Raw genomic sequence first — 14761 nt, forward strand, 5'->3', positions numbered from 1 at the left:
AGAGCCTCATTCAGGGCTCATGACCTGAGCTGAAGGCAGAGGGTTAGCCAACTGAGCCACCCAGGTGCCTCCAAGAGAACATACTTTCGTTAAAATCTTTTTAAGCTTCCTGTTTTTGTTTTGTTTTGTTTTTTAAAGGTCTCCCACGTCTGTGAGTATCAAAATAAAGTTTTCTACAGGGTATCTGAACTCCTGTCATTCTTGCAGGTTGATCAGGTCATAGGGCAAGTCTTATCTCAGGATTATTGAAAGAGATTTTAATATTTTGAGTTTTCCTTGGCATTACGTAAATGTTCAAGACCAAGGGAATTGCACATTATTACAGAGTAAGGTCTATTTTCTCTTAATATGGTACATGAGTGCTAATGATATAAAATGCAGCACCTGGGAAAACTACAGTATTCATGCAAGTTAAAAATAAAGCTATCAAGGTAAAAGAAAAAAACGTGAAAGTTATTTTGGCTTGTTTAAGAAGTGGGTCTCCTGGCTGGCTCAGTCATAGAGCATGTGACTCTTGATCTCAGGTTCATGAGTTTGAGCCCAACGTTGGCTGTAGAGATTACTTAAATAAATAAACTTAAAAAAATAGTAGGGTTTGCATTATTATATTTTGCTATCCTCTACAAAATGAAGTTAGAGTAATTGTTACTGTATACAATTGTTTATGTCTAAGTATCATGCAATTTAATCATCAATGTATACAATTAATGTATCTAAATTACCTTAACTTTGTCATAATCAAATAAAGCTTTTCAAATAAATATATAAAGTTTAGTTTGTTTGGGTAGCCTAGTCATCTGTTAGTACAAAGAATAGTTGAGATTAGGAAAGTGATAGCTTCCCAGTAGTCTTTTTTTTTTTTTCCTAAAGATTTTATTTATTTATTTGACAGAGAGAGACAGCCAGAGAGAGAGAGAACACAAGCAGGGGGAGTGGGAGAGGAAGAAGCAGGCCTCCAGCGGAGGAGCCTGATGTGGGGCTCCATCCCAGAACGCTGGGATCACGCCCTGAGCCAAAGGCAGAAGCTTAACCGCTGAGCCACCCAGGCACCCCTTCCCAGTAGCTTCTAAGCTAAGTCCTCACAAAAATACTTTTATTGTATTTGAAATAATATAGCAGTATCTTGGATATCATTGCCGTGAACAACTAATAAAAAAATTACATTCCAAACCTAAATCTCTATTTTTGTACATCTTTATTGCAGAGATGACTATTTTCAGTAATAACTGTATTTGAGGTTGAAACTGGACCTGGGCGAGCACCTGAAGATTGCTTACTTATATGTCCTTTAATATGCATCTATTCTGGGCCGAGTATTGTATTAGGTACTGACTATAAGCTAGTGGTACCCACCTACTATCATCTAGGCCTCAAAATGTAAAAATTGCTTTAATATTCACCTATCCGTAGTTAAGAAATACTTACAGTTCTTTATGTGAAACAATGTATTACCTTGTATTAAAATTAGGATTGCTAGATTGCTGATGAGCACTTAATGTTTTGTGAAGAGAAATTTCTCCAAACATAATAAGTAATAGGACAGAAGTTTATTGTCTTAGGCTTAAATATTAAAACGATGTGTAAAGGAAATCTTGTATAAATGAGCAACTTGTGACATAATGATTTAGAAATTGTTCCACTCCAAACATGGATCTAAATCTTTATTATATGTAATTGTCATTTGTTTTTATTGATCCTTCATTCTAATAGAATATGAAGCTGGAAGAGACCTTGGATATCAATTCCTTTTTATAGATGAACAAACTGAAGGCCTTTTTCTCATTCATTCATTTATTCAACATTTATTGAACATTTCCTAAGTGCCATATATTATCCAAGATGATTGAGTTACCATGAAGAGAGTCCTTCTCCCCAGAAATGGACAGGGAACTAGATAAGCAAAATATTAATTTGTTTTGATAGGTGCTGTGATAGGGATAATATTACCAAGTGTCTGCGGAGTACCGAAGAAGGCCATTCAACTAGGACTTTGACCTAAGGGAAGACTTTCCATCATAGAAGGTGTTTCCCCAATGAGTTAGTAACAGCCAGATGAAGAATGGGGTAAGAGCTTGTAGTATATATATATCTTCAAAGTGTGGAGGTGTGAGGGAGCATGACCCATTCAGGGAATTCTGGGAGAGGGGATGGGAGGGACCATCTACGAAACCAGACATGATTAGCCTGTACCTGATTTATTTTAATGATGTTTCCTCTGTTTGGGGGATAAATTATTTCTTCAACATTGGCTGGTTCACCCAAGTAGAACTTAACATCTGAACTCTTGAGATATAGGTTAGTTTTTCAGGTGTCAGTAGGATTTGTTTTAAACCATATTTTTGATCCTGTATTCCAGGAGTACTGAAATTCAGTTTACCTTTGCATTTAAGTTGACCAGCCTGGAGTTCAAGCCACTGTTCTTATGGATATTTGAGGGCTATAAATCAAACACTGATCCTATTCTCCAAAAGTTTACAGTTTAAATACACTCTGTATGTAATTAAAATAGGAAGTACAAAGTGCTGCAGGGGAAGTACTGGGGAAGTGCTATGGGGTCTCACCATGAGCGGTCACTTCCATGGGTGGTGCCTAGGCCACACCTGAGGTGGACAAAGTCAACGTGGCTGATGCCCAGGTTTCAGGAAATTTTTTTTTTTTTTTAATTACCCAGGTGATTGGTTGTAGCCTGATAGAGAAACATTGACATGTGGGAATTAGGGGGCTTTTTTGGAGGAGATAGTGTTCATGTTTGACTTGAGAGAATTTAGGTTTGTGCTGGGCCTTGAAAGGAATTTCAGGATTTGGATGTGTGGGTGTGGTAGTAAGATAGTTACTGCAGGTGAAAGTTTACTCTTAGAAAGGGTAAAGGAGAGAGTGTTTGAATGAGGTTTAGGGGAAGATGATCACAGCCTACAGACCATTGAGGGAGGGCTTTTTGAGGGAGGGAAGAAGAGAGTGCTTGAAGGTGAGTGCAGGAGATGCAGCTGGAAAGGCCATCAGGGTGGACACCAGCTGGGTCCTTGTAGGATCTCAGTCCTTTGGAGACCTGATGGGAAAGAAAGCTGTTAATGCATTTAAGGACAGGGGAGCTGAGAAGTTAGATTATTGAGCTGGAGCTAAGCAGCTAGGGAGCAGAGAGGGTGGGCATTGGTCCAGGATGAGATCTGTCTAGCCATGGTGCTACCCTGCTCCACAGATGGTTGTCAGTGGAAGCTTTAGGAGTTTGAAGTGTATTAATTTTTCTTGGATAACATGGGTAAGTTTCAGACATATTTGAATTTTAATTTAGTTGGATTCCCACTTATTTGTGAAAGCTAACTGGTTAGCTCCTAACAAATATTCAGAAAATCTCAAATGTTGATTTTTATACTAGCTTTTTAGTCTTTGAAGATAAATTTACATTTTTTTTTCTTATACCATGTGTTAGAAAAGACCTAAATCGAATACCTTTTTTAGGTTGTCTGTTCTTGTGTGCCACAGACATTACCTCATGGCGGATTTCTGAGACTCACCTTTCTGTAGAAGCTCTTTTCAAATATACCTAAGAAAAGGTGTTCTCTGAGAAAGTTGGAAAGCAGCTAGATAGTCTAACGTCATTGATTGGAGGCTAAGGGTTCCCCTACTTGTGGGCAGCAACAATAAAACTGACAATTGATTTTTGTTTAAAGTGTATCAAATGTCACTTACTTCTAGAGGATTTTTTTTTTTTTTAACAAATTCTTTGCCTTCTGAAGGAAAAAACCATCTTTTCCTAATACAAACCCCACCAACATGGGAATTCTTTTACAGTGTGATTTATGGCAGTGTTCTGCTGCAGATCACCTTCATTGTTTTTCATACTAGTTATGAGGGGTAACTTAAAGGAATGATGTTTTCTTGTTTGTATGTTTTTGAATGATTTGTTAATCAACCAGCTACATGTAATGGCAATAACAGCTATTATTTATTCGAAGTGTATTTTCTCTTCCAGGAGTGTTGCCAGGCAGTTTACAAACATCTCATGTCTGTAATTCTTATAAAGACAGATTTGAAGCTCTGATGGACTTCTTTGAGTGGGGAGTAGCAACTGCCATCTCTTGTTTGTCCAGATTAGCTGGTCCTTTACAGAAAACACTTAGGATCTGCAGTGTTGACTCTGTTTAGAAGAGAAAAGCTGCCTGTTTTGTTAATCACTGATGAAATACCAGGTCACTGTCTCCTGGTAGACAGTACTGAGTCCTGTGATTTGACTGTTCTCTTGGAAGGACAATATATCTTTTTTTTTTTTTTTTTAAGATTTTATTTGTTTAAGAGAGAGAGAGGGAGAAGCAGACTCCCCACTGATCAGGGAGCCCAACTCGGGACTCGATCCCAGGACCCCAGGATCATGACCTGAGCTGAAGGCAGACCCTTAACAGACTGAGCCATCCAGGTGCCCAAGGATGATATATCTTTGTAAAGGAAAATCCTATAGTTCTTTCCTGCTGCATCCTCTCGTCACCAGATGTGTGGGGTTTTTACTGACACCAAAGCAGTTCTCTGCAACACCAGCTGGGTGTCCTATAGTTCGGCTTAATTCTGACCCTACCTGAAGGTAGCATCGGATTCCAAAGGTTAATAAGGGCTCATTCCTGCAAGACTGGCCTCCCTACCCTCCTACTTTACATGCCAATTGCAAGTAGTAGGTCCCCAGGTTACCCACACCTGCTGTCCTATTTGCCTGCAAATTGGAGGTTCCCATGCCCCCTCCTTAGGTTTGAGTAATTTATTAGAGAGGCTCACAGAGCTCAAGGAAACACACGTACAAGTTTCTTAAAGGCTGTGTGAAAGAATACAGATGAACAGCCAGGTGAAGAGATACATAGGGTGAGGTCTGGGAGGGCCCTGAGTGCAAGGGCTTCTGTCCCTGTGGAGTCCGGGTGCATCACCCTTCCCGTGTGGATGTGTTCACCCATCTGGAAGCTTTGCAAACCCCATACTACTGAGATTTTATGGAAGCTTCCTCATGTAGGCATGATCAATTAGTAGCAACATTTCCAGCCCCTCTTTTCTCTAGAGAAGTGGGGTTGGTGGGGTGGGGCCAGAAATCCCAAGCGTCTAGTCATGGCTTAGTCTTTTTGGTGACCAGCTCCCTTTGAGAGCCGTACAGGAGCCCACCCAGAGTCACTCCTTTAGAACAAATGATGCTCCTAGTGTTCTTAGCACTTAGGAATTTTCAAGGGTTTTAGCATCCCCGTGTCAGGGTTGGGGTCAAAGACCAAATTTTAGAACGAGATGCTTCTAGTATTCCTACCATTTGGGAAATTACAAGGGCTCCAGAGACAGGAACTGAGGGCAGAGACCAATATATATGTTTTCTATTACCTCACAATCTTTGATACTTGTCTTAGTCTGTTTGGTCTATTATAATAAAATGCTATAAACTGCATAGCTTATAAGCAACAGAAATTTATTTCTTACAGGTCTGGAGGCAGGGAAGTTCAAGACCAAGGTGCTGGTAGATTCAGTGTCTGGTGAAAGCTTTCTGGTTCACAGATGGCCGCTTTTTTGCTGTGTTCTCACATGGAAGGGGCAAGGGATTTCTCTGGGGCCTCTATCATAAGGGCACTGATCCCCTTCCTTAGGAATCCTCATGATCTAATCACCCAAAGGCCCCACCTCCTTATATTATCACCTTGGTTTCTAACTTAGGATTTTAATATGAATTTCGGGGGGGGCATATACATATAGTCAATTGCAATATTATGCTGGAGAATGTTATTAACAGTAGAATGTAAACAGAATTCATGATTTCTTTGCCATTCTTTGCCAAAAGTAGTGAATACTTTTATATGATTTCATATTTCATAGCTTTTTAATTTAAAAATTTATCTGCTGAGCACAACTAAAGCAATTCAGCTTGACAAACCTGTGTCCTGTATATTGTGTAATTGTAAGCTTGAGTTAACTAATAATAGTTAAGAGTATAAAAGCCTGGCTTGTGTGAAATGGATTGCAGTAATATTGGCAGACAGTGATACAGAGTTAGCTTCAGGTAATAAGGATTCATTTATTGAGAGAAATATCTTTATAACAATTCCTGGAATTCTGGACTGCAGGGGAGAGTGAAAATGGAGAAATCATGAAATAGAACAAAGCTTATCAGGCATATTTTCTTCCTTCCTTGACGTTTCCAGGTACTAACATTGTCATCTATTTCAAGTCTTTGAGCACTTTGAAATAAGTGCTTGAGCATTGATGATGGGAAACTCTGTTAGAAATCCCATTCACACCTTGGCTTCCAGGTGAGTGAGAGCCCCTCCAGCCTCCTGAGACCTGGTTGTGATGGTAGTTATGAGGCTGCTTTCATTTGTAGAGCCCTGGTCTTCCAAGAATTGCCTATATTCCCTACTTTTTAAAGCCTCTGGGTAAACTGTCCTGGATTAATACGTTTCCTAACAATGAGGTCAGTTTCACCAGAATGTCCAATCTGAGTTGGAATCTCCTTCTGTTAAAGGAGAGTCCGCAGGTGTTGTTATACTGTTTTCTGAAAATCCTTTTCTGTGGTCTTGACAACTATTTGAAAATAAAATGTTCAGTGTAGATTAATGTGACAGTAATTTATGCTAATCTTCCTTCTCCCCAGAAAACCCCTCTGCATCATTTGTATTTTATTATTAAAAATTGTTTTTAAGGGGCGCCTGGGTGGCACAGCGGTTAAGCGTCTGCCTTCGGCTCAGGGCGTGATCCCGGCGTTATGGGATCGAGCCCCACATCAGGCTCCTCCGCTATGAGCCTGCTTCTTCCTCTCCCACTCCCCCTGCTTGTGTTCCCTCTCTCCCTGGCTGTCTCTATCTCTGTCAAAATAAATAAATAAAATCTTTAAAAAAAATTGTTTTTAAAGTTTATTTATTTTAGTAATCTGTACACCCAACATGGGGCTTGAACTCACAACCCTGAGATGGAGAGTTGCATGGTCTTCCAACTGAGCCAGCTAGGCATCCTCCCCCCATTCTCCCACACCACCCCCACGTCATTTTTAGAATAAAGTCTAAAAAAGTTTATGTAAACTCACTAACACAGGCAATATGACCCTGAGGGGCTATTGCAAATGCTGATCCAACTTCATGGAACATTCTTTCCACCTTTCCTCATTTGTCTGGTGTGAGTTTAAGAGATACGCAAAGACATCTCAAACTTTAAGCGCATCTTCTTCTTTTAAGCCCTCTTAATGTGTGAGTGTATTTTTTTAAACTGAGAGTGACTGCAGTTAAAAGCAATAGAAAACCCAAGTCAAACAGATTTGAGCCAACATAATGGCTTTATTGTCTCATGGATCTTGAAAGTTCGGAAGTCAGGTGGGCTTTAGGATTGGTTTATTTGAGTGATGTTGTCAAAGACCTGGTTTTGTCCTTTTTTCCACTCTGTCTTGTACAATGTCAACTTTATCCTCAGGCTGGCATCCTTTCTTGGTTGTGGAAGGCTGTCAGCAATTCTGGGGCACTTTCCAGAACTTCAGAAGAGAGAGAGCTTCTGGATCAGGAGTGCGCTGCAGTTCGTTCTCTCTGTTCACCTCTTTGGACCTAATTGAGTTGTATGCTCATCCATCTCTAACGATTAACTGTGGTTAAGGCATAGCTTCACAGTTTAGGTTTGAACCACCCACCTGAATTCTAGAGGCAAGAACGGGGTCAGCTGTCCCCAAGGTATACAGGCTGCAAAAGTTGGGGATGGGAAGGTAGGCATGTGGGGGTACGTACAGTGAAATTGAAGTAGTTACCAAGAGAATAGGGACTGATTTTTGGTAAAAGACAACAAAGTTCATTACAGGAGTCTTGCCAGAGTTCTATATCTCTTTGAGTGATTATTTGAGTATTTTTCTCTATTATCAGGTCGTATATTCCGTGAGGACAGGGACCATGTCTGTTTTTTATTACAGTTGTTTCCTCAACATTTTGCATCTAGCTTTGCATATGCTAGACGATTAAATACCAACAGTTGAATGAATGAATCAATTGCATTAGCTCTAAATAACTTACCTGTGAAAATTATTGGGTGACTTCAGATAGTGTTAGCTGTCTATGTAACAGCCATGCTGCTTCTTGGCCAACAGAATAGTAATTTTGTTTGAGTGGCCATGTGCCTAGTTCCTGGAAATGAACCATAATGGTCTAAAGTAGTCATGGTGATTCCATTTCCTGTTGGCCAGATACTTGGTTTTCCAGCCAGAGGTAGCCACAAGACTCAGATCTGGTTAATGAGACAAGAGGAAGTTGTCTGGAAGTTTTCTGGAAAAGATTTTCCTTCCTGTTAAAAGATAGGTATTTACAAAGGAGCTTGCTTGTGCTATCTCTTCTTTCCTGCTTGAGATGTTAACCTGAGGACTAATGCCTGAAGCTCAGCAGCCATCTTGCAACCATGAAGTAAAAAGCCTGTGAGAAAGGACGAGAAAATACAAGAGATTCTAACTTACCGCCCTGACTTTTCTGAGCTGTTGAATGAACCCTGAAACTGGGTACCTACAGACCTCCTGATGAGTAGGCAATGCATGCTTTTTTAAAACTGGGCTTTCTCACAGTTAAACACATATTGATGTAGTAGTGCCAAAAATAGAGTTTCATTGTTTTAGCCTTGCCAAAATTTTTTATTTAGAATTTATTGCATTTGTTAATTTAAAGTAATTTCTCTGCTATTTGTGAAGCTTTGGGATTTTTTCATGTAGTTTCTTTATATGAATCTGTTACGTGCATATACAGGCTAAGCTTTTTTTTTTTTTTTCTTTTTTCTTTTTTCACTTCAGGAATTTTGTACATCAGGGTCCCTGTCTGGATTAATCAATCTTCTCCCATACTCTTCATTTGATTAGTGATTGCATAGATTACATGTTCCATCTTCAGCGAGGTGTTCCCTGGCCACAGTTTAAATTACACCGTCTTGATTTAGTTATTCTTTCTTATAGCATCTTATTCTTTACCTAACTTTTTATAATATAAAATTATATTGCCGTGTAATTCTGAGACACTGGTTTAATGTTGATTTCTCCCGTCAGAAGTCAATTTCATGAGGGCAGGGACTATGTTTTGTTTTGTCACTGTAGGCAATGTGCATAGTAAGTGCTCAGTAAACATTTGCCAGATGACTGGGTGAAAGAAAATAATTGAAATCCTTAAATTTCTGCATCTTCCAGCTTCCTGCCACATCACCACCACCAATTTTCGGTAACCTGAGAAGTTCAGCCGCGGCACAGGGTCTGTTACACTCGTTCAGAGGATGTTGTTCCCTGTTAGAGTTTCCTTTTAGATTTTAGAAGGCAAGTACCGTAGTCACTTAGCGTACTAACTGAGCAAGTTTCTTGTCAGTTTCTTTAAAAGAATAATACGTAGTTTGGACACTTTTTCTTGTCTTAGGATTTATTCTCCCTGAATTTTGCATTATCTTAAAACAAACTTTATTGGCACTATTTTTCTAATTTGACTTGAAGAGCCTCTAGTAGCCAATGTTTTTATTTTATGTTTTAGAACACCCTGGAAGCATGGAAATGATTCTCATTTTAGCAGGGTATTGTGCTTGGTTACTAGTCATTTAGAATCTCTGTTATCTTCTTTCTAAAAGAGTGGTCTCACGAGAGGCCATGTGAATTATTGACAGAAGCTATTGACTTACAGTGGAGATGCTTTTAAATAAAATTTTTGAGTTCCAGCAGGCTATAACCCTAGACTGTTGGTAATAGTTTTATTGTTTCTAGGAAGAGTTACTGTGAACTTTTAAAAATTATTGTAAACACTATGGATGTGAGTGATAGTAAGGGAGAAAACTTGACTAGGATTTTGTTGATTTGATTACATTTCACAGCTATCACAAAGCTTTTCCATATCATTTTAGGTAAGTCACTTAATTTAACATTTGGGTGATCATATAATCCATTTCCTAAATCAGGACACTGTTGAGATAGATAAAAGTGGGTGCTGTTAAATAATGATGCTGGGACAAGAGGCATAAAGCTGAACTGCCTTGGGGAAACCAAGATGTACGGTCATCCTATTTGGTACAATAGACTATGATGGTGAGGTTGATCTGTACACCGTGGTGTCTTAAGACCTTCCAAAATGAGGGAGGCCTTCCTTCTCCTGACAAGGCCATAGATTGTTTAGTTTGCAAAGAGGTAGGAATTGCAAGAACCAAGATTCTGAAACTCTTCAAAGCCTTCATTTCCCTTTTATTCCCTGTAGGATCCCTGCATCTTCCCTGCCCTCTGCTCAGAGGGGGGACTCTTCCATTGTCTGGATTGTTCTGGATCCCCAATTTGCTGTGGTTTCATCAGCAGTTGGAGATTGGGGGGGGTTGATGCAAGGAAAGGGTTTTTTCTACTTTGGGGTTGAGTCTCTGTGCATGACTAATGGGCTATACTAAGGTGTGGAAGTAAGGGAAGTGTGCTGCTTTTACTGTTTCACTTAATAGAGAAACTGGGTTCATGGTTATATCTAGTCATAGTCTTATTTTATGTTGTTTGGACTTTCTGGAAGAAAGCTCCTAAATATTAATAGAAACATAAAAAAGCAATCAGGCATTTCGGAACAGGAGATTTGCACCCTTCTGAGGTTGTTTTCCCTGTTGCAGCTCTGCAGCCTGTCCTTTGGAAGGAGCCATAGCCCAGTCATGCCTGGGCTAAGACAGTCCCAGTCTGGTAACTCAGTCGGCCCCCACGAGAAGGAAGAAAGATCAAATGCCAGTGGGATGTGCTCCTGAGCCTCACGGCACAGATTTTCCTGAGGTTCACACACCATGCTTAACAGTTCTCTTCCTCTCCAGCCATTTTCCACTCCATTTTTAGGCCCTGCAGAAGACATCTGACATAACTTTCTTACTTGGTTCTCCTACTAATTGAATGAACTAGACATTGTTACCCCAATTTTACCAAAAACTGTGAGGCTTAGAGAACTTAAAATAAGTGGTCCCAAGTTCACAGGACAGATTTGATATTTGAACTGTTTCCAAAATGTTTGTATTTTCCATGTTGTATCATGCCATATTGATTTGGTAGTATAAGAGCAGCCTTGAGAAACTAGCAAATAATTTACAAATTAGATTCTTATTTTCTGTTATTAGCATCTTCTACAGTGTTTTATTTACCTCTGCGTGAGCTCTCTTTTTCAAGCTCTAGTTGCCCTAGGGTTGAGTTATTTGCCTTTCTGTTTGGTTCTGTGCTTGAAAAAGTACAATTAGTGTGTAAATGCTTAAATAAATATGATTTGAGTGAATGATCATTACTTTGCATACAAAATGTATTCAATGAGTGTTTGCTGCTTGATCAGTAATTGGAGAGAATTTGTGCTTTGGTTTTGTATTTTGCTAGAATCTCTCTGAACCTGTTTTTTCAAATGCAATATCAGTTTTTTTTTTTTTTATTTTTTTTTGTCCTCCTGGAAATGCTATACTGCAGGTTCTGCAATTTTAGGATGAGGAGTATGAATTTTAAAAGCTTCATGGTTCTGTCAGTTAGTCAGAACAGTGGTTTCCAGTCCATGTGTTAGATGAACTGTGGGAGCCACAGGAAGAAAAGGCTTATGAATCCCTATGTTTCTAATGTACTTGTCCTCTTGTTTTTCAAACATGCACACAGTATAGTGATTGGAAAAATATGTAGTGATAAAAAGCTACTGTGACTTATTAATGCTTTTAAGTAATTTTGAATTATACGGTAGATGTTGAAAGTGTATGTTGCTGAGAGAGTAGATCTTGAAAGTTCTCATCACAAGAAGTTTTTTGTAACCATATATGAAGATGGATGTTAACTAACTAGAGTTACTGTGGTGATCGTTTTGCAGTATCCAATCATTATGTTGTACCTGAAACTAACATAATGTTGTATGTCAATTATACCTCGATGAAAAAAATCAAAGTGCTTTATCCCAGGCTGTTATTATCATTAAAGGAATTAATACAAACAAAGCATTTAAAATAGTGCTGGATTCATAGAAAATGCTGTAGAAGATTAGCTGTTGTTATTGATTTCGGGTGGAGAGCCTGGCGTGATTAGGCACTCTGAAGTATAGATTTTCCTTAGGAACTAACCATCCTTTATCATTGGGTAACCATTCATTCATTAAACGTCAATCTTAAAAAAAGTATGTGTCTGATCATGTGGAGATTAGGTGATTTTTTTCAAAGTTAAAATTTATTCTTAGACTGAAATAGATTGGGAACCCCTGGTCAGGTCATTGTAATGCCAGAATGTTTCTGCAGTGTTAACCATTATGTTTCCGTCCCTTGAATGGCTCTAGAGCACATTCCCAAGCCCTGCATGTGGCAGAAACTTGTCCTCTCATCACGTAGCAGACATTTCATTGTCCTGGCTCTGGCCATGCTTGGCTTCCGCTCCTCTTTGTAAATAGAAGCAATCAGTCAGTTCCAGCTATTTTACTTCTAATTGCCTTCTAATTTTGTCTATGTGCTGGGCAATATATTATTAGCAGATAGATGTGAAAATAAATTAGTAGATTGTACTTTGCATAGCATTCAATAAATATTTTTCAATAGACTGGTCGTTGATTCAGTGGAGTTTTTTTCTACTAGGCTGTAGTTTCATGATTTACTCCCGTCCATTGGTTTTCTTACTTCTTTCCCCTCAAAATTTTTTTTCCCCTGCTGCAGGACGCTTGTATTTGAAGCTAAGTAATGTGAATTTTAAAATGTGGATGGCTCTGTTCTGAGGGTTCAGGAACCCTGCTGGTTCCTGGTTCAAGGCTCCTCAGCTCCCATGGGCACTGAAGGGATTAACTACTCTTGGAGTGCTTATTGGGCTGGCTGTTTTATGGGTTATCTGATCTAGTACTCATCACAATCCTATAGAATGAGGAAACATAAATAGTAAGTGACCCGGCTGGGATTTGCAGTTAAACGCATTTTATTGACTGGACTGCCCCTAGACTCTTAGTTTTAAGTGTTTCTCTAACTCTGCTGTTCCTACCTTCTGGCTTCTTCTCCTTACTACCAGGGCTGCACAATTCTTTACAGGACTTTTCTCTTTTTTATTGTGCCACATCTGTCTCATACCCTAATTTCTTCCCTTCTTATCCAGCCCGGACTTCTTGTTCACTGCTTAATATCATCTGATTGGTCTGCTTCAGACTAGTGTGGTTCTCAGTCCTAATGATTACCCTACTCTGCTTTGTTGATGTGCTTTCATTAGTGGAATTGACTAACAGTGTCAGGAAGAAACAAGGCAAGCATCTGTACACCTGGCTTCCTGCTGGGTATTTCTGCTGGTTATTCAGTGATACTGCGTCTGTAACCAATATGTTGAACTAGCATGACCTATGGGATGTAGGTCAAACACATCCCCCCCCCCCAATACTTGTTTAAGATTGTGTTCAGTGGGCAAATCATCCCCTGCTTCTGCATGAAAACTTACTTCTTCGCTCACCTACTCATTCTGCAAGGGACCCTGTGATGGGAAAAGGCGGTGCTGTGTGTATGGCTCTTTGCTCCTGCTCTAGCTGTCCTTTTCCCCTGATCTGGTAACTTCACCAGACTATTGTTGATCACTGCATTGTAATTTTTCTTGGAGCATGGTCTGCTCTTGATTTGCAGATTCGTAAGTCTTCCTCTAGGAGAGAGCCTTTCTGTGATGTGTCTTTCAGTATTTTTGTTTGTTTTGTTATTGTACTTCTTCACGAGCACCAGTAATGAGAAGTAGATCTTTTGTCTCATGTGTCTAGCATTCTCTTCCCGGTCGTTTTTGTATTTTTATTCATTTGTGTTTCCTTTTGTAAGGCTTCTCAGACCTGGCCTTGCTGTCCCTGAGAGGGTATTTATTTGTGTTAATTTAACATCTTGTTCCCTCTAATCTGACACTCATTTTGTATGAGTTTCATTTTCCTCTCCTATTTCTTGAGCTGTACCAACTCACTTTTTATCTTGTTTTATTTTTTTGATCTTTTGTATATCTTCTTTGACCCTCCCCAAGACCAGTTTTTGTCTTTTTATTTTTTTAAGTTTCTTTCTTTCTTTCTTTCTTTTTTTTTTTTTAAAGATTTTATTTATTTATTTGACAGAGAGAGACAGCGACAGAGGGAACACACTCAAGGGGAGTGTGAGAGGGAGAAGCAGGCTTCCTGCTGAGCAGGGAGCCCGATGCGGGGCTGATCCCAGGACCCTGGGATCATGACCTGAGCTGAAGGCAGACGCTTAACGTCTGAGCAACCCAGGTGCCCCTAAGTTTATTTCTAATTCCTTTGATTTTGGAAAACAATTTGGTCTAAACACTTTGTTTCTTAGAGCAGTTTCTCTTTGGTGAACATTTTCTTTCTTTTTTTTCTTTTTTTGCTTTATATTTTTAATTGTTTTCTCTCATTAGTTTCTATGGATAGTTTCTGGTTTGTTTCTTTTCTGATAATTACTCATCTCTGGATCAAGGCAGTGTCTCTCTGCCAAAGAACGGCCACTCTGTGGCTTCAGGTCAGGGTTGGTTATTTCCTTGTCTGAGCGTACTTCAGTTTTAGATGTTCTGGACAGTGTGCTTGTGTTAAAACCTCTGTACTTGGTAATATGGCGACTGCTGGTTTGTTTGTTTCCCTTCATCTTAACCCTACCTCACCATGGCAGTGACGCACAGGTGGGTTCTAGACGTTACAGATAGTGTGTGTCTTAGTATTGCCTTCTCCTTCAGCTCCACTTCCCCCTGAGTTCCAGGGTCATGTTTATAACGCATACATATGTCATTCTATTGCTCCACTAATAATATTGGCCTAATTTTCTCTAGGATAAAGATCAGGACCCTTAGCTCCTCAGAATGTGGCCCGGA

General features: G+C 39.4%; 1 protein-coding gene across 3 annotated transcripts in view; it reads left to right on the top strand.

Moving 5' to 3' along the window:
- The window catches only part of FARS2 (phenylalanyl-tRNA synthetase 2, mitochondrial), a 535745-nt gene that overhangs the window by 1287 nt on the left and 519697 nt on the right, over positions 1–14761 (top strand). The gene's annotated exons all lie outside the window — the stretch shown is intronic.

This window comes from Ursus arctos, unplaced genomic scaffold, assembly GCF_023065955.2.
Source record: "Ursus arctos isolate Adak ecotype North America unplaced genomic scaffold, UrsArc2.0 scaffold_31, whole genome shotgun sequence".
In the NCBI taxonomy this organism is placed as follows: Eukaryota; Metazoa; Chordata; class Mammalia; order Carnivora; family Ursidae; genus Ursus; species Ursus arctos.